This window comes from Poromitra crassiceps (genome assembly GCF_964638095.1).
Source record: "Poromitra crassiceps genome assembly, chromosome: 6".
In the NCBI taxonomy this organism is placed as follows: Eukaryota; Metazoa; Chordata; class Actinopteri; order Beryciformes; family Melamphaidae; genus Poromitra; species Poromitra crassiceps.
This window is the reverse complement of record NC_139627.1, coordinates 40,147,722-40,170,753: the sequence shown is the minus strand read 5'-3', so window position 1 is coordinate 40,170,753 and position 23,032 is coordinate 40,147,722.

The window sequence follows — 23,032 nt, the reverse complement described above, 5'->3', positions numbered from 1 at the left end:
AGAAAATATTTTACATGTTTGTCCTTATTTATCTTCATCTTCTTCCATTTTTGTCTCTTCCAGGTTCACCGGTTCTCTCGTCTCTCTTCTTCTGCTTTATGAACCACCAATTAATGTAATATATATATAGACATATACTTTAAATGTATAGATATTTCAAATAGAAATGTAAGATATTAATAGATACCTTGCCAAATATGGGTGTTTACGCAAGAACCACATGGCAATACCAGCACCAACAACAACCATCAGGATGATGAGGGTGATGATAAATAAGGTCCAACAGATGGTGCAGGCTCCTATAGACAGGACAGAGATAAGAAGAAAAACTGTATTTACAATGACCTGGTAAGTTATTACACATCCTGAGGCCATAATATCCCCTTTCATTTAGCAGGAAACTCAAAAGACTGAAGACGACATAAGAGGCTGAGTCAAATTCTTAAGACTAACTCATACTCGTTGCTCAGAGGGAGAGACACTTGATAGCTAACTTGATAACTCTCTAACCCCATGCTCCCATTTCCTTGGCTGTGTTCTCCACTTTACATTGTTAATTTGATGTGTCTACATGTGTGTGTTTGTGTATGCTCTCTATTTGGTCTATTGTGAGTGTGAATGTTATGCCTTGTTGCACCCAAATTTCCCAGTTAGGACAAATAAAGTCTGAAACTTGAAGACATAAGATTTCATTGTCCAATGCTGGGTCACCCAAAAATGATAATTCTGTCATCACCTACTCACAACCTCATGCCAAATGAAACACAGGTCCAGACTCACCAGTAGGGGGCACACGCACACTCAATCCAATGAGAAAAGCTTAGGTGCAAGACAGAAACAAACTATTTAGAAAATAAATTAATCACAGGTGAAATGAGACAACATAACACAGGGAGGGTGCCAGCACAACCTCGTAGCAGCCTTCTCCAAAACAACAACAAAGTCAATGCGGGCCAGAGTTTAAAAATAAAAACAAAAACAATGACACTGTGTATAGAAAGACCTATACGCCATTTTTATTAGCAAATTATTTGTAGCAAATCAATCAGCTGTAGTTAAGATTTGCACTAAATTATGGTGCAAATTCAGGACGTCTTTTTGGAACTGGTCCTCACTGACTTCTGTTGTTTTGGAGAAGGCTGCTATGGAGTTGTGCTGGCAGCCTCTCTGTTATATGGACAAAACTTCACATGTGTTTCAACTTGTATGAGGGTGAGTAGATGGTGAACTATTTCTTTAAGTCTTTTCCTGCAATCAAGAAATATAAAATATACTGATAACTGATTGACTAGCACCGTATTTAATTGTACGTCAATGTGTTTCCCAGAGACAGCCTTCTTAGAGATAGCATGTCATTTGAAATGTAATCTACCATTACCAGGAAGCAAGCTTTCACAATAGACATCAGATGCAACTGCCATGTTGAAACCATGAGATAGCACATGTTCTACTAAGTTTTTCCTAACTTATTCAAACTTTTAAGCTGAGAAAAATCTCACATTGCGACCAATGTAAATTTCTTTTCTTTATTATATACATATCAAGTTATCAAGTTTTATTTTGAAGCGATTAAACACTTGGGAGGCTTTAAGTGGGCGGGCCGCCTAAGTATCTTAACGGCAGACCCAAGTATATCATGTGGGGACCCATTTTAGCAGTTTATATTCTGCTTTGTGAAACATGACGCCACATCAGCGGTGAGAAATGTATCAGTTTATTTATCAGAGTGAATTGTGAAAAGTTTGTTTGATAAGTTAATTTACATTTTAATTAACTGATGATGAAGCAAATAAGTATAGAGTAAGGAGAAAAACCTCCTTCAGTAAAACCTTCCTTGTAAAATTACAAATTTTTACCCGGACAAGTAACTTTTGTGCTTGGACAAGTGAAAGGTAAATTTACTTGCGCGAAGAACAAGTGCCTCAAAAAGTTAATGTCAAGCACTGCACTTCCAAAATAGATCTCTTCCTCTTCTGCGTAGACACACTCAGATATTCCAAGCCTAAAAATGCTAATTTAAACTCCTACTAAAAATGCTAAGGACTACTGAGAAACAGAGAGAGGGAGAGAGAGAGAGAGACACACACACACACACACACACAGGCGCGGACTGCATAATCGGGCACGTCGGGCAAATGCCCGGTGGTCTGGCCTGGCCTGCAAAAAAAAAAAAAAAAAAAAATTTGAGTACTAAATACTCAAAAAAAATATATATATATATTTTTTTTTGTGTGTGCCCGCAGTCAGGCCACTCACTGAACAGCAGGGGCCTGTACTACGAATGTTGGATAAGAAGATCCAGGATCTGTCCCTTGATCTGGTTTGACTAAACCAGATCAGCTCGATTGTAGTTAACTTGTACTACGAACGTCGATTGCCACTCGTTAACGCAAACCAGCTGGGAATCTAGCTGGGAGCTCGTGCACATGAAAATGCCCGTGCACTGGAGCTCGTGCCCGCAAAAGAGGCGTGGTTTTTAACAACTGCCAATCACAGTGCAATATGGACTGCTCCAACTCTGACAGCGCCAGACACGCCTATTTCCTCATTGAATGAAACCGCAAATACAAATCTGCGTTGGATATTATTACTGTTCCCGAATGACTGTCTAAAGTGACCACTTTTATCCACACCAGTAATTTCTTTGAAGAGCGGTTTCGTAGGCTATCTACAGCTCTCTATCTACAGTCTTTTGTGGAAGCAATGTGTAATCTATCTCAGTCCAAAATCCGTATGTATAGACCATTTAGGCTCAATGAATAATAATGATCTCATGATGTGTTTAGTCGCACTGTGCGACTAAACACATCATGAGATCATTATTATTTGATTGAATAATTCCTATAGGCTAATCAATAAAAAAAAGAATGATAATAAAATAAAAAAATGCTTCTGAACATTGGCCAGTGGCGCTGCTCTTGAGGCAGAGGAGGGCGCCTGCATGGGCTAGGAGATCCCCCCCCCGTGGGGGATCAGGAGTCAAGACTCGTTGGTGGTGGACTGGGGAGGTGGGTGGGGCAAAACAACGCTTCGGGGCCGGCTTCAAGGGAGATGGACTGCCGTGGGCTGCTGCTGCTATGGTCGGCCAGAGAGAGAGAGGTGACGTAGGACCCTTGCTATATATATGAGGATTAACTGACGTCATGTTTGACGTCATAGCAGACGTCATACTAGGATTTTTTTTTGACCACGTTGAGATCGGATTACGCGTGAGTGGCCTTCTGCTTGAACTATGGTCTGGAGACCTCACTTCAATCAGGAGAGGCCAGTTGGTAGGATTAGACAAACTTTATTTAGCAATCGGCGTGCATGGCAAATGCTTTGGCGCTTGACTCCATTGGCCAGTGGCGCTGCTCTTGAGGCAGAGGAGGGCGCCTGCATGGGCTAGGAGATCCCCCAAAAGGAAGATCTGATTACCGGAGGTTAATTGAGATCTGCAGGCGCCAGTAGTTGATTGCACTATTCCGGCCTTCGACCTTTTTAGCGGCTTACAGCTATTTGCGGCTGGCGCTCCCAACTCGGTCGGGCCTTCGATCTTGCTTTTCCTGCCTTCGACCTTTTTAGCGACTTACAGCTATTTGCGGCTGGCGCTCCCAACTCGGTCGGGCACCTCGTGATAGCGCTTCCCAGCTTAGCCTACCTGGCCGCCTTGGCGCTTCACGATTGTACTTTTCCTGCCTTCGACCTTTTTAGCGACTTACAGCTATTTGCGGCTGGCGCTCCCAACTCGGTCGGGCACGTGATAGCGCTTCCCAGCTTAGCCTACCTGGCCGCCTTGGCGCTTCACGATTGTACTTTTCCTGCCTTCGACCTTTTTAGCGACTTACAGCTATTTGCGGCTGGCGCTCCCAACTCGGTCGGGCACCTCGCGATAGCGCTTCCCAGCTTAGCCTACCTGGCCGCCTTGGCGCTTCGCGATTGTACTTTTCCGGCCTTCGACCTTTTAGCGGCTAACGGCTATTTGCGGCCGGCGCTCCTAACTCGGTCGGGCCTTCGATCTTGGTACATTAGAGTTTAGCTTGGCGCTTCCCGGCTTGGCCTACTTGGCTGCCTTGGCGCGACTACCCTGACTTTTTTGCTCTCTCTTTCTCTTTCCCCCCCAAAAATGAGCCGGGGAGTTTACTGCGCCTTGCTGGCGCCGTGCTTTCGGGGAGCCACCACCAACGAGACATTTTCTTCATCGGCACGGAAGTCCGGGACATTGTTTGTTGCCATGCTCACCGATTTAAGGGAGGAGGGTTCTTTGGGCCGCCAGTATGGCCGCCTGCTCCGGGCGGATGTAGCTGGAGAATGCCGATGACGACCAGCGGCCCATTTGCTGGAGGGAGGCGGAGGACACTCCTTGCTCGGCGGCCGAGGTGGCCGCTCTGATCCTGAAGGAGTGGCTGGAGTATTTCTTTGTCGGGAGGTTGCGTTGCTGGAGCGTTTGCCTGAGGTGCAGGGTGAACCAGGATCTTGTCATGTGGTGACAAGGTGCGATGAGGAACAGGGGGGCCGAGGGGCCGGTCCGAGGCCTGAGCCTGACGTAGTGAGCCATGGACGAGAAGGGGCAGAAGGGGGAATTGTTCCGGGCGATGACGATGTGCCGATGAGGGCCAGCGGCCCGTTTGCTGGAGGGAGGCGGAGGGCACTCCTTGCTCGGCGGCCGAGGTGGTCGCTCCGATCCTGAAGGAGTGGCTGGAGTAGTCCTTCGTCGGGGGTTGCATTGCTGGAGCGTCTGCTTGAGGTGCAGGGTGAACCGGGATCTTGTCGTGTGGTGACAGGGTGCGATGAGGAGCAGGGGAGCCGAGGGGCCGGTCCGAGGCCTGAGCTTGACGTAGTGAGCCATGAACGAGAAAGGGCAGAAGGGGGCTAGTGCCTTCCTGTATGCTATTGTGTGCTGGGGCAGCGGGGCTCTCTGGCTGCGGTGTCAGAGAAGAGAACGTTGTCCAGGCTACGCTCCATCGTGAACAATGACTCGCGCCCACTCCACGGCGTGCTAGTCGAACGCAGGAGTACGTTCAGTGAGAGACTGATTCCACCTAGATGCAGTACGGAGAGGCACAGGAAATCATTCCTGCCTGTGGCCATTAGTCTATTTAATGCCTTCCTTAAAGAGCACCTCGGAGACGCTCAGTCTCCCTGAGACTGAGCCAGCCGATAGGTTAACTGTGCCTGGCTGAGCCACGTGTGGCGTATAGGGCAAGCCGACTTAATATAGTCCCGGGTGCAATAATGATAATTGACACGGAATGTATACTTACCTGACGTGTTTTGTATTTTGCATTTGCGTTGCATTTACTACTGTTTATTTTATTTTAAGCTATGTGTGTACTGTGAGCGAGCTACTGTAACCTGTCCCGATTTCCCCTCGGGGATCATTAAGTCATTCTGATTCTGCTTCTGAAGAAATGCCAGAGGCATTTTACTTTGAAATTCGTTAAGAACAGGAGGTGGTGTATTAAGACCGGGTAGCTTAACACGGAAAGACGTCAGCATTCCCTGGGCCGTCTGGCTTCGGTCCGAAGTTATGCAGTAACACTCATTCTAGCTGATGCTCAGACAAGCTCCGTGGGCCAGGGGTGTTAGAATGGCCCCTTGCGTGGTTATTATTATTATTGTTGTAATTATTATTATTATAATTATTATTATTATTGTGACTCCCGCTGGCCATTTGCCAGAAGCGATTTCCGCTTAGGCGTCGGAGATAGGCAGGCTGAGATGCCCGCTGGGTAGAATAGTCAGATCGCAGGCCAAGCGCACGAGGTAATCAATGACTCCACGCATGTCCTTCATGTCTGTTTTGACTTAATGCCATCAGGAAAGCGCTTTAGACAGCCTGCCTGCGAAACAAGCAGAAGGAAGTTTGGTTTGGTTCCAGAGGCCATTCGACTGGTGAACAGCCACAGTACGAGAAGTGGTCAGTTTATCTAGACTAGGTCTGTACCTTGACCTTTTGATTTGAACCCTTGAACAAGTCTAATATGCACTTGGATTGTATTGACTGAAATTAATTTGTATTGATGTGACACCTATATTCCTTTGTGGTGTTGGATACACTGTAATCAGGGATCTTGCTTTATCAGTGTCATTTATTGTATTTATTGTCTTGTTTTTTGTATTGTTTTTGGATGTGTACAGAGTACAGCTTGTTTGCAGTATTCATGCCTTAAATTGGCCTTTGCGGGACTAATAAAGTTTTTTTTTTTTTTTTTTTTTTTTTTTTTTTTTAATAAATTGAATTGATTTTACTGGACTGGTAGATTGCCCGTTTAAATGCTGAAGTACTGATACTTTCCTCATGGGTCCTTTCGCGTCCACGGGTGACTGGTCCTCCGGGGTATGCTCGGTGTGCTGTGGTCGTCAACCCCGTCCTTGGTAGAGCAGGTAGCTCTTGAGAGAGGCGGGCAGGGGCAGTCCGTGGATTCCGCTCGGGCGGTCCCTTCCTAGAGCCGCCCGCACGGAGCGCCTGCACAGGTCCATCAGAGGGAGGGGATCCGGATCGAGTCCGTTTATGTACCGGATTCGTATTTCGCAGTGTCACTATGAAACCTAACGTCCCCTCGTCCATGTCCAAGACGACTAACAGAGCGAGTCTGGTATTATGAAGGTGTCGTCGGGCTCCAGGAAGGGGGGTGATAGTGGAGTTGTTGTTTTTTTAAGATTGTTGTTCAGATAAACCCCCTCAGATCGGCTAAAGTTAAGAAATTATCATTGTCATCATCACAGGAGCTTCCTAATTTAATTTATCAGTCACCATCAGTCACATGGGGTTGATTGAGAATGAGAAGGCAAGAGTATATAGTGCCTTTTTGAAAACGGCGCTGCGGCCATTTTGGCCTGAAATACGGCTCCTTGCTGGGGCAGAAGCTTAGTCTCCAAAATGGCCGATTGGCTGTGTGCTGTCGCATCTTTACGATAAAAGGTCTCTGGTTACCGTGAACCTCCGTTTCGCAAACACCACAACAAGGAGGGAGACAGCTACTTTTCACACTCTGTTTTGGATTAAGAGGATGTCCTGAAGTGTGACGGTGGATTAAAGACTTGATGAAAAACGTCATGTGATCTGGTGGATTATAGTCTTCGTGACAGAAAGAACAGGATGGAACATGGATGCGAGTTTTACTGCCGAGTGCGACTTTCTGCTTGACTGCATGTAACGTTAAACTTTTATCGTCCATGAATTCCTGGGAGTGCTTATTCTTTTCGTGAATGGATTATTTTACGTCGCTGGATTTGGAAGGGAAGCAAATTGCACTACATTTCAGCTGTTGCCGCCAGAATGAACCGTTCGCCCCATGGACCTTTCGGTCTGCCCAGAGTGCCCGAGATGCCACGGCGCTCCGGCTTCAGCGCTTCTCCAAGCCGGTTCCCGTCAATCACCGTGAATCTGCCCGGCGGCCTGGGGGTCAGTGCGACCAGGAAGTACGTGGCGTCTCGCGGCGGCCCCGCGGCCTCCATTTCCCCAGCGGCTCCCGGCTCTGGGGGCGGCTGCCTCTACTGGTCTTCGCCCGCGGCCTCTCGCACGTCCGCGCCGATCGGCCTCTCCCTCCGGCACGCTCGCACGCGTTCTTGGGCGTCCGCGGCGCGGCGCTTCGTCTTCTGCTCTCCTACCGGGGCCGTCGCAGTGGCGCGCGGGGGGCTATGTTGGCAGCCTGTGGTCCGGTCGCTTCGCCAACGTCTTCGTCAGGCACCTCGGAAGGCAAGTACGCTCCGTGGCCGGTCCGGGACAGGGGACCGATGACTGAACTCGACATGCCAGGAATGGGAATATCCACGGGTAGAGAAGGCTTGTGGGTGCTGATTCGGTCTGCGGATCTGGTGCAAAACAACGCTTCGGGGCCGGCTTCAAGGGAGATGGACTGCCGTGGGCTGCTGCTGCTATGGTCGGCCAGAGAGAGAGAGGTGACGTAGGACCCTTGCTATATATATGAGGATTAACTGACGTCATGTTTGACGTCATAGCAGACGTCATACTAGGATTTTTTTTTGACCACGTTGAGATCGGATTACGCGTGAGTGGCCTTCTGCTTGAACTATGGTCTGGAGACCTCACGTGCGGGCATATATTTCATTTATAAAAAATAGCCTATTTTGTGGTCACATATATAGGCTAGGCTATTGTCAGCAGAGTCGCATATCTCCATATTTCATATAATGATGCTGTAAATATGAAGTTCAATCACATCATACAGGCCAAAAGCAACACAGTTGCAGCTGCAAAATGCAGGAGTAGCCTAGATATGAATCATCTTAATATGGGATCGCCTGTGTGCAGGTGATCCCAAATTTGGTCGCGTGCTTCGGCCCATATTGGCCTGACCTGCTTGGTATAAATGCCCGGCCTGAATTATGATCCCAGTCCGCCCCTGCACACACACACACACCGATCTCACCTGAAGTCAGGGACACATGCATGTAGATGGATGTTCTTCCGTATAGGTTTGATGCCTCACAGCGGTAGAGACCACTCAGGTCAGTGGTGAGATGTAGTCTTCCACCCTCTCCTCTGACAGCAGACTGAGGCACCGGCTGACCCTCTCTGAAACAGGAAAGCAACAAGGCTCAGCATGAGTTGATTGATGTTCAGAGGGCACAACAATGCTAACATTCTGTAATGTGTTCATGTAGACACTGTTGTGTCTGCGGTTAGATGTAGAAATATGGACAAACATATAAAGATTTAAAGCTCATTGATGGTCTACTTCAGGGATACTCAACTTGCTTTGCCCGGGGGCCACTTTCGTGAAATGATAGAAGGCCAGGGGCCAGTTAATAAACAATCAATATCAATATACATTTTTCTGTAGCGGATTGTAGGTGTCAGACGGAGTTTAGTCTAACAATGTTGTGCACACCGGATAGTTACTTAGGTTAAGTACATACATAAGTGCCTGGGTAGCGAGCAGACGGCGGTATTTGACAATTTAGCAGCTAAATCATTGATTATTGAAAGATATTCCAGACTGAAATGCTATAACAGAAGTGAGTATTGGCCAGAATTACATGAACATTTGGACACTTATTCAGCGGGTATCTTGCATGTTGCGATCAGGTGCACTGTTTTTTTGGGGGGTTTTTTTCAATTCCATCGCGGGCCACACAGGGGGCGCCCGTGGGCCGCATGTGGCCCTCGGGCTGCCAGTTGAGTATCACTGGTCTACTTAGTCGCTCCACACAGAAACACATGCAGTGGATGTATGTAGAAAGGATGAGAATGAATTGTGCTGTGAAACACCCTGGTTGTTTCTCAACTCAGCTTTGCCTGTGTGTACTGTAGACATTTACACACAGGCAAAAGGCCATCGGCTATAACTGGAACAGATAACAAGGCCTGTGAGAATGGCTAACCACACAAAGCCACAAGGTAAAATGAATGCATTGCAAACCAGTTCTTTCAAACTACCTGCTCCAGGTGTAGCTAGCATTAGGATTGCCATCAGAAATGCATTCAAGCACATCTTTGGCTACTTCACTAATATTCACTGACATGGGGGAGACTGCAAGAAAGAAGAAGAGATGACAGCCATGTTATTACAGTAACTGAGCAATATAAATGACATCAGAATGAATATGATAATAGAGTGACACCAAGCTGTGCACTCGAGATCCCAGCATCCATAGTAAGTCATAATGATAACTGACTACGAGGAGCCCAGATAACAGGTTGATACTTGTTCTATTATAGCTGATACGATGCTTTTGCTTGAGTTTGCAAATGCCATTTGGCTTCTGACCAGTGCAGTCTGATAGATGGGCAGTAGTTTCTTTCTAGTTTCAATGAGGGCATTGTAGGTCATGGGTACATGCAGGGTCCAAAATTAACTTTTTTGTTCACTGGCCAAATGGCTAGTGAATATTCCAATTTTACCTGCCACTCAATAGATTACAGTACTTTTTTGGGGGGGCTGGTGAGTGAAGCACATCTACTGGTGCTAGTTTTAGACCCTCGGCACATGTCAGACTGGGACTACAGTCCAAACACACTCCTTGCTAGCAAAGCTCACAAGAGGTAGTGAGCACACTCACCAAATTAGCAAAATAATCCAGGTGCACGGCACAAAAGTAATAGTCAAAACAAAGAAACGCCAGCACTCAGTGAATGTCCTTTTTGGGTTTTGTTCCATCATCAAGACCACAACAACGAACGTTTCAGCCAGCAGGCCTTCTTCAGCGTTGACAACGCTTCTTCAGCGTTGACAACGCTGAAGAAGGCCTGCTGGCTGAAACGTTCATGACTACACCCTTTTTACACCTGGTTTTAAATGCAACCTGTATCCAGATAAGTTATCTGGATGCAGGTCACATTTAAAACCAGGTGTAAATGGGGCGGTTAAATGGGGTGTTTATAACAGACTTAGAAAAGTTTATCCTGTAGTGCAAAAGTACATAAAAAAATAAAATAAAATAAAAAGTTTAATTTCCTCTAAAAGAGTAAATATCTGTTTTGGAAAAATATTGTCATCTAAAATGGATTAGTCAGTAGAAAAAAGAAGAAAAAAGAGAGGAAAAAAAGCCAAAATATACATATGATCACACCAACAATCAGAGCATGCAACGTTCTTTCTCTCCAAATGAAAAAAATATGATTTCAAAAGCACAAGAATGATAGACCTGCACAGCAGTAAGATTATACCCACAATAAACCTCTATGGTGAAGGACAGGGTTTCCTCTGTTGTCAGGGCATCATGGGTGACCACACACTGGACCGAGTGATGGTTGAGCCCTCTGGTTGGTACTCCAATCAGCCTGCTGACTGTGGTGGTGGTGCCATTGGCATGTTGGGTGGAGTTGGTCTCTGTCCTCACCGATAGAGAGCCTGTGTGCCAGCTCACCTGTGCAGGAGGCTTGGCACCAGCAGCCACACAGCTTGCAAAGGTGACCTCCTTGTCCCCCAAAACAGGACGATCTTCACCCTCCAGCTTTGTGTCTGGAGGAACTAAGAGAGATACAGTACACAAACAAACAAGTCAATAGGTAGGCAGGCAAGTAAAAACAATAGACTATTAGCCTATTTCACATCCCACCCAAACCAGCCATTTTGTGTCTAAAAGGCAGGGAGTAAAGCAAAAAAGATCCAGTTTGCTGTTCCTCCACTGCAGGGAAACATAAAATTCATATCAGTGCAGGCTGTGTACTTTTTTATATTGTGTTAATTCCTGCTTTTTAGACAGAAAATGGCTGATTTGGGTGGGATATGAAATAGGCATTTTCTCTCTCTCTCTCTCAAACACAATCCAGAACATACATTTAATAGAATGCTTCATACCAAGCACTCTCAGATGTATCCCCATCTGGCCTCCGGTGAGGAACAAAGTTAAGATGCAGGTGTAGATGCCCTCATCCCCCAAACTCCCCCCCCCCATCCGTAACCCTAAATCACACCCTAACCCTAAACCTAAGCCACACCCTAAAGGTCTTTGCACACACAGTCCGATTGTTTTCGTATGCGTGTTTTTTAATCCGTCATCTGAAAACACAGACGGGTCCCAGCTCGCAAAAATCTATTGACTGATGCGAAAAACGCAGAAAATCGAACCTCGTCCGAAAACTTAAATGACGGACGCAATTGTCGGACTTGGTGTGTCAATGATGATTGACACAAATGAGGTCGTATTCTTTCTTTTTTTCGTGCGTCAATTTCGGAGGAAAATACGGACTTGGTGTGCAAAAGCTTTAACCCTAAACCTTCGTTGTTCTTTGTCAGGTCATTTTTTTAAATAAAAGTCACATTTTCAACTTGCTTTTGTGCAGAAGTAGCGTAGCACTTTTTCTCTGCCACTGAGGAGCGCTAGTCTAGCAGAGTGGCAAGTGGGATGTGATTCATGAGACTGACCTCCAAGTGGATACGATACATAGGACCCAAGATGTATCGTTGCTGAATACGACCTAAAATCCTGTTTCAACGCTACCTCTAGCGCTCCTGTGAATAACATGTAATTAGAGCTGTCAGCGTTGACGCGTTAATCGCGATGCGATTAAGGGCCGACCATAACACCTTCTTTTTTTTTATCGCGTTAAATCGCATGCCGCTATTTTGTCCCTTCGTCGCACCCGTACTTGTAGTCAAGCCGGTCGCAGCCGTTTCCCGTCTCCTGCCTCCATGGTGCAGGCATGGAAGAGAAAGACAGCAATACGCTTCTAAATGGCTTGTTTTACTTTAAAATACTCTAAAATGGCACAGTGGACAAGTCAAGAGTAGTTTTACACATGAACACCAAATGTAATTACACAGTAATTACCAATAGTTATAAATGACGTTCATATGTAGTTACATGGTACCGGACCTGTAAAGTGGAGTGAGTCTATTCAACTGTAGTTCATATGTAATTACATGTTACCGGACCTGTAAAGTGGAGTGAGTCTATTCAACTGTAATTCAAATGTAGTTACATGGTACCGGACCTGTAAAGTAGAGTGAGTCTGTTCAACTTTACCCAATGGTAACTTTCCTTGCTCCAATTGTGTTCAATGTAATGCGATGATCAGAGGAGAGTTCTTCTACCACCCCCACTCTGGTAAAAAGTTCCCTATCAAAAGTAGAATTTCATGTAAAACTAAGTTTGTTGTTTACCTTTTAAAATGCAGTTGTAATTTTTTCTACATTGGTAAAACTTCTAGAGAGCTTAAAATACGGATCTCAGAACACAAGAGCAGTATCAGAAACGGGGACGAAAAATCTTCTGTGGCCAGACATTTTAATTCCGCTGGTCACAATGTGTCTTCCCTCAGGTTCCAGGGGATAGAAGTTGTGGAACCTCTTAAGAGGGGTGGAAACAGAGATAGAGCTCTCTTACAGAGAGAAGCCTTCTGGATCCATAATTTACAGACAGAGCACCCTAAGGGCCTCAATGAGGAGCTTGTATTGGGCTGTTTTCCTTAAAGAAATTGTAATTCTATTTTCCACTTTCTATATTTCTATTTTCTATAGTTCTATGTTTCTATGTACTTGTTTTAATTATGTGATTCTCTAGCTAAACTTCTTGACTGATTATAGCAGGACCATTGCCTATGCTTCCCCCTTTTTCTGCTTGTATGGAGCTACTACTTCATATGCAGCAGTAAGAGCTTCCAAAGCATCTGCTTTATGTTTCACATATCTTATATGTAATAATATATATATTTGTTTCCTATAGTACTGTTACGTGGTGTATTTGGAAAGAAACTTTTTGCTAAATGTTTGGCTTGATTGATTGTGTTTCTGGATGCTACCTGTATATAATTCAATCATGAGAGGCCAGTTGGTAGGATTTAACAAACTTTATTTAGCAATCGGCATGCATGGCAAATACTTTGGCGCATGACTCCATTAGCCAGTGGCGCTGCTCTTGAGGCAAGAGGAGGGCATCTGCGTAGGCTAGGAGATCCCCCCCCCGTGGGGGATCAGGAGTCACGACTCGTTGGTGGCGGACTGGGGAGGTGGGTGGGGCAAAACAACGCTTCGGAGGACGGCTTCAGGGGAGATGGACTGCCGTGAAGCTAGCTGCTGTTATGATTGGCCAGAGAGAGAGAGGTGACGTAGAACCCTTGCTATATATATGAGAATTAACTGACGTCATATCTGACGTCATTACGGACGTCATACTAAGACTTTGACTGACCACATCATACTAGAACTTGACTGACGTCAGGGGTGATCGGATTAGATTATGCACGAATGGCCTTCTGCTTGAAATATGGTCTAGAGACCTCACTTGTCATTTCCGCCTTATGCATTACAACGCTGAAGAAGGCCTGTTGGCTGAAACGTCCGTTGTAACTGGTCTTGATCACGGAATAAAAACCCTGAAAGGACATTCATAGCGTGCTGGCGTTCCTTGTCTTTTGATCGTTACAATGTAACTACATATGAACGTCATTTATAACTATTGGTAATTACTATGTAATTACATTTGGTGTTCATGTTTAATTACAAATAGTTCATTATGTAACTAGGGTACCTGTAAAATAAAGGGTTACCAGAATTATTAATATCTAATTAAAAATGCTTTGAAATGCAAAATAATGGCATTTTAAACATGCGATACAAAGATGTGATTAATCGCAATTAACTATAGTTAATCGCAAGAATAATCACGATTAAGAAAATTAATCAATTGACAGCCCTACATGTAATACAACGCTTCATACCAAGCACTGTCAGATGTATCTCCGTCTTGAGGAAGGTGGGGAAGGTGGTGAAGATGCAGGTGTAGATGCCATCATCCAACAATGTGACATTGGATAGCTGCATAGATCCATTGTTGTCTTTTAGGCTCCCAATAAAACTGAATCGATCAACATCATTTCCATTTCCATTGAGAGGTGGTCCTGGTGGGCCATCCTTAGGAATGACGAAGAAGTTGTCGTTCACAGGATCTCCTTTGGTCTCCCTCTGCCAGGTAATCTGAGTAGTTTTCTCCTCTGTCTCAGTCAGGCTGCAGAGTAAGGAAACGTTCTGTCCCTGCACCGCAGTCCTGTCTCCTCCAAGCACCTTGATAGCTGCAAGGTGCATAAGATCTCAGGACATCAGGCAATCAGAAACATCCTATCATATCAGATGCAGAAACACACAAACCTTTACGTACACAAACATTTTCAGGGAACACAGTCGAGTCTGCACTCCCATAAGTATTTAGGAATGTGGAAGTGAATTGCAGGGATACTCAACTTGCTTTGCCCAGGGGCCACTTTCGTAAAATGATAGAAGGCCAGGGGCCAGTTAATAAACAATCAATATACATTTTTCTGTAGCGGATTGTAGGTTTTTGGGGTGTCAGCTGGAGTTTAGTCTGACAATGTTGTGTGATAGTTAGTTAGGTTAAGAACATACATAAGTGCCTGCAGTAAGCAGACGGCAGTATTTGACAATTTAGCAGCTAAATCATAGATTATTGAAATATATTCCATATTCCAGACTGAAATGCTATAACAGAAGTATTGGCCAGAATGACATGAACATTTGGAAACTTATTCAGCGGGTATCTTGCATGTTGCGTTCAGTTGCATTGTGTGAAAAAGACATAGAGCATTCTTTATAAAGCTTTATCTAGATGCAGGGGTGGCCACTGAGAACAAAACTTTACCTAACAAAATCAAGGATACAACAAAAAAGTGGTTGCAAGTCAAACTTCAAACTACTAATACAGTATACCACGCTATTCATAAACCTTTTCTCCTAACTTAAATAATGATTCTAGCATAACGTAAACAGTAAAGCGGGCATAAAACACCAAACTCTATTATTGAAATGCTATTACTCCCTGCAACCTCTATGCACACTACAAAAAGCCAGCAAATTATCAGTGCTGTTAGAAAGGTCATCCAGACGTGACAGATAAACAAGATTAAAATGCATTTTGGAGAAGTAGAGAATTGGTTGACGTTACTGTCTTGGTACTGTGTGTAAAACATAACTTAATTTTCTTGAAAATGTCACATACACTTATTCTTTTTAGTTCAGGCCATCTTAATTCAAGGTACTGCTAACTAAAACGCTCAAAACACATGTTGATAACACTGGTAAATATAAAGCGTGTTCAGCAGGGTTGTAACAGGCCGCAATAACATTACAGACTTTTGTAACAACATAAGGCACATGCACTTCAGCAGAACACAAGTAGGCCTACTTCATCTGAACAAAACACATTTTAACCTTTGACCAACTTAACATTCACACAGAATGCAAGAAGAACAGGTTGCAACACAATTCTGTTCAGTTTTATATGACCCGTGCAAATTACCAGGCAAACCAGTTAACTAGAAAACATTACTAGTCAACTCTCTTGATTGGGTTAAGGCAATTAACTTATATTAGTGCATAGTTTGCAGTGCATGGGGCTGGCAGATATAACCGTTAATGGTTATCCAGCTGCAAAACCCACATGTCAAACTGATTAATGTTTTACTGGTTTGCCTTTCAGTGCCAACTTGTAGTTTATGTAATAGAGTCCCAAAAGAAGGGAGGAAAAAACAAAGCAGTATGAAGCCAGGCAGACTGATACAAGACAGACCAATTTAAAAATTGGCATCTTCCAACATGCAGAGACAGCAAAGTAACAGTTAAATAACCTAGAGCAGGTGCAGATAATGGTAACGCTTTAGAATACAGCCCACAAATAAGCATGTAGTTATAGTATAACTACGGGGTACAAGGAGTGTACTTATAGTATAACTACGGGGTACAAGGAGTGTAGTTACAGTATAACTATGGGGTACTCCTTGTACCCCGTAGTTATAGTATAACTACACTCCTTGTAACCCGTAGTTATAATATAACTACACTCCTTGTACCCTGTAGTTATACTATAAGTACAGTGTGGTACCCCGTAGTTATACTATAAGTACAGATCTTGTTACCCTCTATTTAAAGTCTAAATTCACTAGCCTGGGTAAACCCAGCCGCCACGTGACCTGCTCTCAGTGACTCGTGAGCAGGGTTAAGCCTGAGAGCAGGTCACTGGGGGCTGGGTTTACCCAGGCTATAAATTCACTCCTTGTACCCCGTAGTTATACTATAAGTACAGATCTTGTTACCCTCTAGTTAAAGTCTAAATTCACTCCTTGTACCCTGTAGTTATACTATAACTACACTCCTTGTACCCCGTAGTTATACTATAACTACATGCTTATTTGCGGGCTGTATTCTAAAGCGTTACCCAGATAATACCTGCTGCTCTGCATGTTAAGTCAAGTTTCAAATCAAGTGAAGATTATTTACTGTCTACAGCTCAGCAACAATAAGCAAAATGAGGCACTAGTGTTGTTGTTGTTACTTATTAGCAGCTGAGCTTACTTGGCAGCAGCAATCTTTAGAGCATCAGTGAATATCGAAAACTTCCTCCAAAAAAATCTTGTACTGAGGGGAAAGATAAATAAATACATAAAAATGAAGAAACCCAATTGGGTCAATTGAAAGGGAGATCCCCCACCAGAGAAGCTGAGCGGGCAATAGGTCCCACAAAAATGCACAATAAAATGTACAAACTCACAAATCAAACTTCTTCTTATTGATCTGGGCAAAATAAATAAGATGACGTTGGATTCATCACTAATCATCATTAATCACTTTGTCTATAAAATGTCAAAAATGACAAATGGCCTTCATATTACCAGTGATTCTTAAAGGGCTTATTTACTAACCCCCCCACCCCCCTGGCAATTGTGAAGCTGAAGCAAATTTTGGGTATTTTAACTTGGTGAAATGAATAAAACAATTAATGATTATCAAACGTATAATAGATTAATCTCCTGTCCATCAACTAATCATTTCAGCAGGAGAATGTATTGGTTCTGAACTGGACAGGCTTAAGGGTTGGTCATATGACAGCGTGACATGAGTTTTTAACGAAGGTTCAGACAGGACGATCTTGATCCTCACCGGTTCCACAGTCACTGCACTTCTCCTGCTTGCTCACCTGGTAACCTGTCAGCTTCCTGGTGATAATTGAATAATCAGTGGTTGCCTCCTAGTTTCCCATAAGCCAATAGCATAGCAACACATCACCTCATACACCTTTGCTCACCTGCACTTTTAACCTATCACGTTGTGGCACTCCCCTTTAGGCAGCCTATCACATGGTTGCTGTGTGCATAAATATGCTTTTCTGTGTCTCATTCAGTCTCTCTCATCCTGCTGGCTGACACACATGCTAGCTGACATTTACTGCAAATTACTGGTGTTTGGCGGTTCTCTGCAGAACTTTTGATTAATTCCCGTGTTTTCTGCTTCAGCATCAAATTCAGGTTGTATGGCGATTGCTCGCTTGACACATTGCAAATTACTGGTGTTGGTGGTTCTCTGCAGAACTTTTTATTCATTCCTGTGTTTTCTGCTTCAGCATCAAAATCAGGTTGTATGGCGATTGCTCGCTACATATATTTGGCTGTCGGTGTATTTTGCATTGGTTCAACTCACCATGAGCGATTTTGAGGATCTGTTCGATCCTGTAGTTAATTCTACTACTATATGTCGCTTCACACCGCTGCTTCATTCAAGGCAATGTGTTCTGCTCAGTGCAGCTTTGCTAAATGTTATCATGCTGCAAGCCAAGGCAGGCTTACCTGCTAAATCATTGCAGTCTGCAAACGATGTAATCAAGCGTTGCTGGTCGCGCTGTTATTAATGTTTGTAGCCGCTCTAATCTCGGGCGATGCATGATTCAATGATATGTCGTCCTCTTGTTCCCGATGTGGTTGCTGCATTTCACTCAGCACTAAAGCAGGGAGATTGCTCCTGATTACTGAAAATCCAGTCGGCAGTAGCAGTCCTTCAAACTCCTTGCTTGTCTAATCCAGGATTGCCAGATGCAAAGTTCCCTCACGCAGAAGCAAGGTATTCCAAACTTTTCACACGAATTTCATATCAAAACACCGTATCTTGCATTTCCGGGTAAATGTTGAAGGTGACGTCATCACCCAGAGAACAGCGCCAAGCATGCTGGGAAATGTAGTTCATTGCTTTACTTTGAGCCGTATTTCCGGTCGGGTGGTAGATTCAACATTCTCAAGGCATATGTTAAATACAGTATGATGTGGATCATTGTTTCTTTGCATTGCACCGTAACACGGGCGTTACGTTTCAGATTTTGCTGTTCATCTGTCATTAATGTAATGAATTAGGTGGTTAATTCTGAACAATGCTGTTCATGCTATATACCAAATTAATCGTCTGATTCTTGCGCATCGAACCATGTCGTCTTTTTTCAGATCAGATCAACACAGCGGAAGTTATAGCCGTTTTTGTCAAATCAACTTTCAGATTATCTGTTTTTTTCAAATGGTTTTTCAAATGGCTTTTTGGAAATCCGCTAGGTATCTCCCTACAAAAACCACTGCCAAATAGGCTACTCATGTTTTGGTACTTTCATCTTTGAGTTGGGATGTGGTAAGGCCTGTGGCTGTGTCTCCTTTGGGTTTCTAGCAATAAATACAACAACCTCAGCTAACTGTTTACACTCAAAGTGTTTTTATTCAAGGCGAGAATCAACCATCGTGTTTGAGCTGGTGTTGCTCAGGGTGAGTAACGCAGAGTCATTCTGACACTTGGAACAGAAACTTCAAAGCTTTACCTTTCAGAAAAGGTCAGGCACTTGTCTGTAACCCTAGCGGTTCAGCATATGTCGTTTTCACCATTTTCTTCAGAAATAGGTGGCTTTAGAAGAGCATTTGAGATGGAAGCTCACACATTAATTCCATTTCAATGTGAATAATTGTTGGTTATTCAGTATCATTCAATCACATTCTTAAAACCTACGCAAGACATGAGTCCTGTAATTCTCATAGCATCATCGTTTGTATGGTCAAATTCTAACTTTAATGTCTTCCCTTTCAGCAAGCAGCTCTGTAGAAAAGGCTGGTTGTTGGCATGGAGCTGACGCGATGACGTCACCCACACACGTTTTCCCCACACGCACGGACACTATCTCACTCTCTCCCTCTTAATTGATACGCGGGTCATCAAAGAATTAGCGCTCCTACCGTCTGCAGAAAGCCAGCTGAGAGACGAAAAGAGGAAAGGAAAGACGGGCAGTTTTCATTAAGCTAAGTCACCAGTCCTCAGTTCTCCCTGTGTTGGATTCCTCCGACGTGCGGTGTGCGTCGCTGAAGAAGAAACCACACCCACCTGTCAAATAAACACCTTGAAAGGAAGTTCTGCCTCCCTGTACTTACCCTACACCCCATGGCGACGGTTTAACTGCTGAACCATATAGCCTCTAGAACAAAATTGGTCCTTCGAGCCGGATAAATCGTTACCATGGCAACGGGCGGAACCTCCCCTACAACCAATCCGAGCACTCGCCCCCAGAGGACGGCCCCCAGACCTACCCGCTTCCAGGATTATGAGGTTGACTATACTGGCGGACGGCAGCGACCAGAAGCATCCTTCCGACCAATATCACCCAGATCGATGAAATGGCCTAGCCCCCCCCGAAGTCGGCTAAGCCGATCAAGCAGTGTTGCTTCCCTGTATCGGAACACAGAACCACAGAGCCAACCAACCGATCTCATGCAGCAGATTGTGGAGCAGGTTGGGCGTCAGACAGAGCTGCTAGCACAAGTCCTGGAGAAAACCACCCACCGGACCCACTCAACCCACCCTTCAAGGTCAGGATCAAGGTGTCAGTCACCTCGGGCCTTCCTCCAACCTCCCGATATAGGTACAGAAGCCCATGATGACCGCCTTCCCCCCCTACCTCCTGTACCTGTACCAAGGCCAATCTACCAGTCAAGTCCGCACCTGTATTATTCTCCACCTCCACTCAGCCGTGCATCTACCCTAGATATGCACGCACCCAATATGCAGCCAAACCCCATACCAGATCTAGAACAGCAGTTTCACCTTATGTCACTGCGACACCCGCCACAACAATCTGAAGGGTATCTCGTCCCCCAACCCCCCGACCCCCAAATTCAATCACAGGCATACGACAGGTCAGTGCACTCAGCCCCCCCGAGCCAACCCTTTGACTCGACCCACCAAGGTTATTTGCCTCCTAGACAAGATCCACTCCCTCAATCGTATGTCCCCCCTAATTCCCAGCCCAGACCAGATGCCTCCAGGTATGTCCCCCTCTACGCTTCCCACCATGTGGAAGGGCCGACATTCCCAGATTTCACCAAAGAAGACCGAGCACAGTATGTAGAGCTCCGCATGGCATTTGATAACCTCCTAGACCAGAGCCACCCTGAGCAGTATAAGTACGCTCTACTGCTAAAACACGTAAAGGTCCCAAACGCTCATCGTCTAGTCCAGGGGTGCCCAAATTCTTTCCCATGAAGGGCCAAAACTCAATCTGGGTGGAGGGCCGAGGGCCAAAAATAAACAATCTGGAATTACATTAAAATGTATTGTGTTTTATAGAAAATTAACATTCTAAATCTAAAATAACATTTCAATATAATAATCTACTTTTTATCTGTTTGGTAATTGTAATAATTTGCAATAGGTTATAAAAACATCTGCATTTGTGGGGAGCTTAAACATTTAATCAGTAAACACCCAGTTAAAAACAGTTGTATTTTCCACCTTTGTAATCAAGAGAGAAATTTGACTTAATTCACAACTTGAAAAATCCTCAAGGTACTTTGAAAATCAGCTTTATTGTCCATCTTTTGTAAACAATTTGCCATGACAATTTGCAGGGATGCAATCTCAGGAGTGAACACAGTATATCCGCAGCCACATTCAGACACTGTTTCACAAAGTCACCACATGAAAAAGCGTGTCCACTCTTTGCAATCAGTGCAGATATCTGATAACTTGCCCGAGTTGCATTCTGGATTTTAAAAAAAATCGGGGGGGAAAATTGCATTTTTTTTTTTTTTTTTTCAAAATCCGTGGCGGGCCAAAACAAACAGAGCGCGGGCCAAACTTGGCCCGCGGGCCCCAAATTGGGCACCACTGGTCTAGTCCTTGCCCATGCTGAGTCCTCCACCCCCTACACCAATGCACTGCAGGCGCTGGACAGAATATATGGGCGGCCCTACCAGTTTGTACTAAATGAAATCGAGACCCTTGAGAAAATGCCCCCAATTCGCCCAGGAGACGAGCGGGCGTTAGATGACTTCTCCCTACGCGTACAGGCCATAGTAGGCATGCTGAAGTCTCTAAAAGAAGATGGCGTGGAGGAGCTCTACAGTGGATCTAATGTGAAACGTCTGCTGAATAGACTACCCCGCTCACAGCAGCAGAGGTTCCGGAGACACCAAATCCTAAAGAACCCAAGCCAAGTCAAGACATCTCTCCTGGACTTCTCAGAATGGCTGCAATTGGAGGCTGACTGCTTGGAATTCGACCTTTCAAACCAGGCCTTCTCTACAAAAAGAGAGTATAGACCCCAGCCCCAGAGTCGACAAGTCACGGTCCTGCATGGAGCAGAGGACCGCCCACCTAAGATCACCGCCAGCACCCTCCCTCCAAAGGCTAAAGGCAAAGGTAGAATTCACTGCCCCTACTGCGATAGTACAGCCCACTATCTGAGTCAATGTACCGACTTTGCAGCCCTCACCAGAGACCAAGCCATCAGTTGGATTAAGGACAATAAGCGATGCTGGAGATCTGCCAGAGGACATATGGCAAAAGACTGTGATCTAAAGAAGCCTTGCAACCATTGCAAGGGAAAGCACTTGTCTTCTCTGCACGACGTAAACCAGCGGAGTGCTGCAGAGCCACGATCAGAGCCAACAGAGGCGATCACAGAGACATTTTACAGCTCCATCCCCGAGACACTCTATCTGGACCAACCTCGCCGTGGCGGGAGAGTGTTTCTCAAGGTCGTCAAAGTGACCCTACACCAGGAGAATAGAGCATTCGAGACCTATGCCGTCCTTGATGACGGCTCAGAACGCACCATGCTGCTCTCCAATGCTGCCCAGCATCTGGGACTGCGAGGAACAACTGAGGCCATGAAACTCCGAACGGTGCACCAAGACATCAAGACAGTGCATGGATTCTCCGTCTCCTTCTCTCTATCGCCAGATGGTAAGCCACATAAAAGATTTCACATCCAAGATGCCTTTACAGCCAACCACCTTGGCCTGGCAGAATACACATACCCGATGTCGACTTTGACCAATAAGTACAGACACTTGAGAGGCCTGCCAATCCCCTCTTTCCACATGGTTCACCCAACCCTCCTCATCGGGTCAGATCACCCAGAGCTGATTATTCCCATCGAGCCGGTACGCCTTGGTCCCCCAGGAGGCCCAGCAGCGGTTCGCACACACCTCGGCTGGACCTTGCAAGGGCCTTCAAAACACCTGCAGGATCAGCTCCCAGCCTCCCAGTGCTTCTTCACCTCGACCTCTCCTACCACAGATCTGCATTGCCATGTAGAGAGGCTTTGGCAGTTGGACATTCTACCCTTTCGTAGTGAGAAAGTGGTAACAAGACCAGGAGGCTGTCGACATGCTCGAAGCAGGCACCATAAGAGTGAAGCTCGATGGAATACAACGCTACGCGACGCCACTCCTCAGAGCCAAGGATATGCCGAAGCTACAGGCCCCTAAGGAAGCTGTGATGTCTTATCTTCGAAGCACGGAGCGTCGGCTGGTCAAGGACCCTGGGTTAGC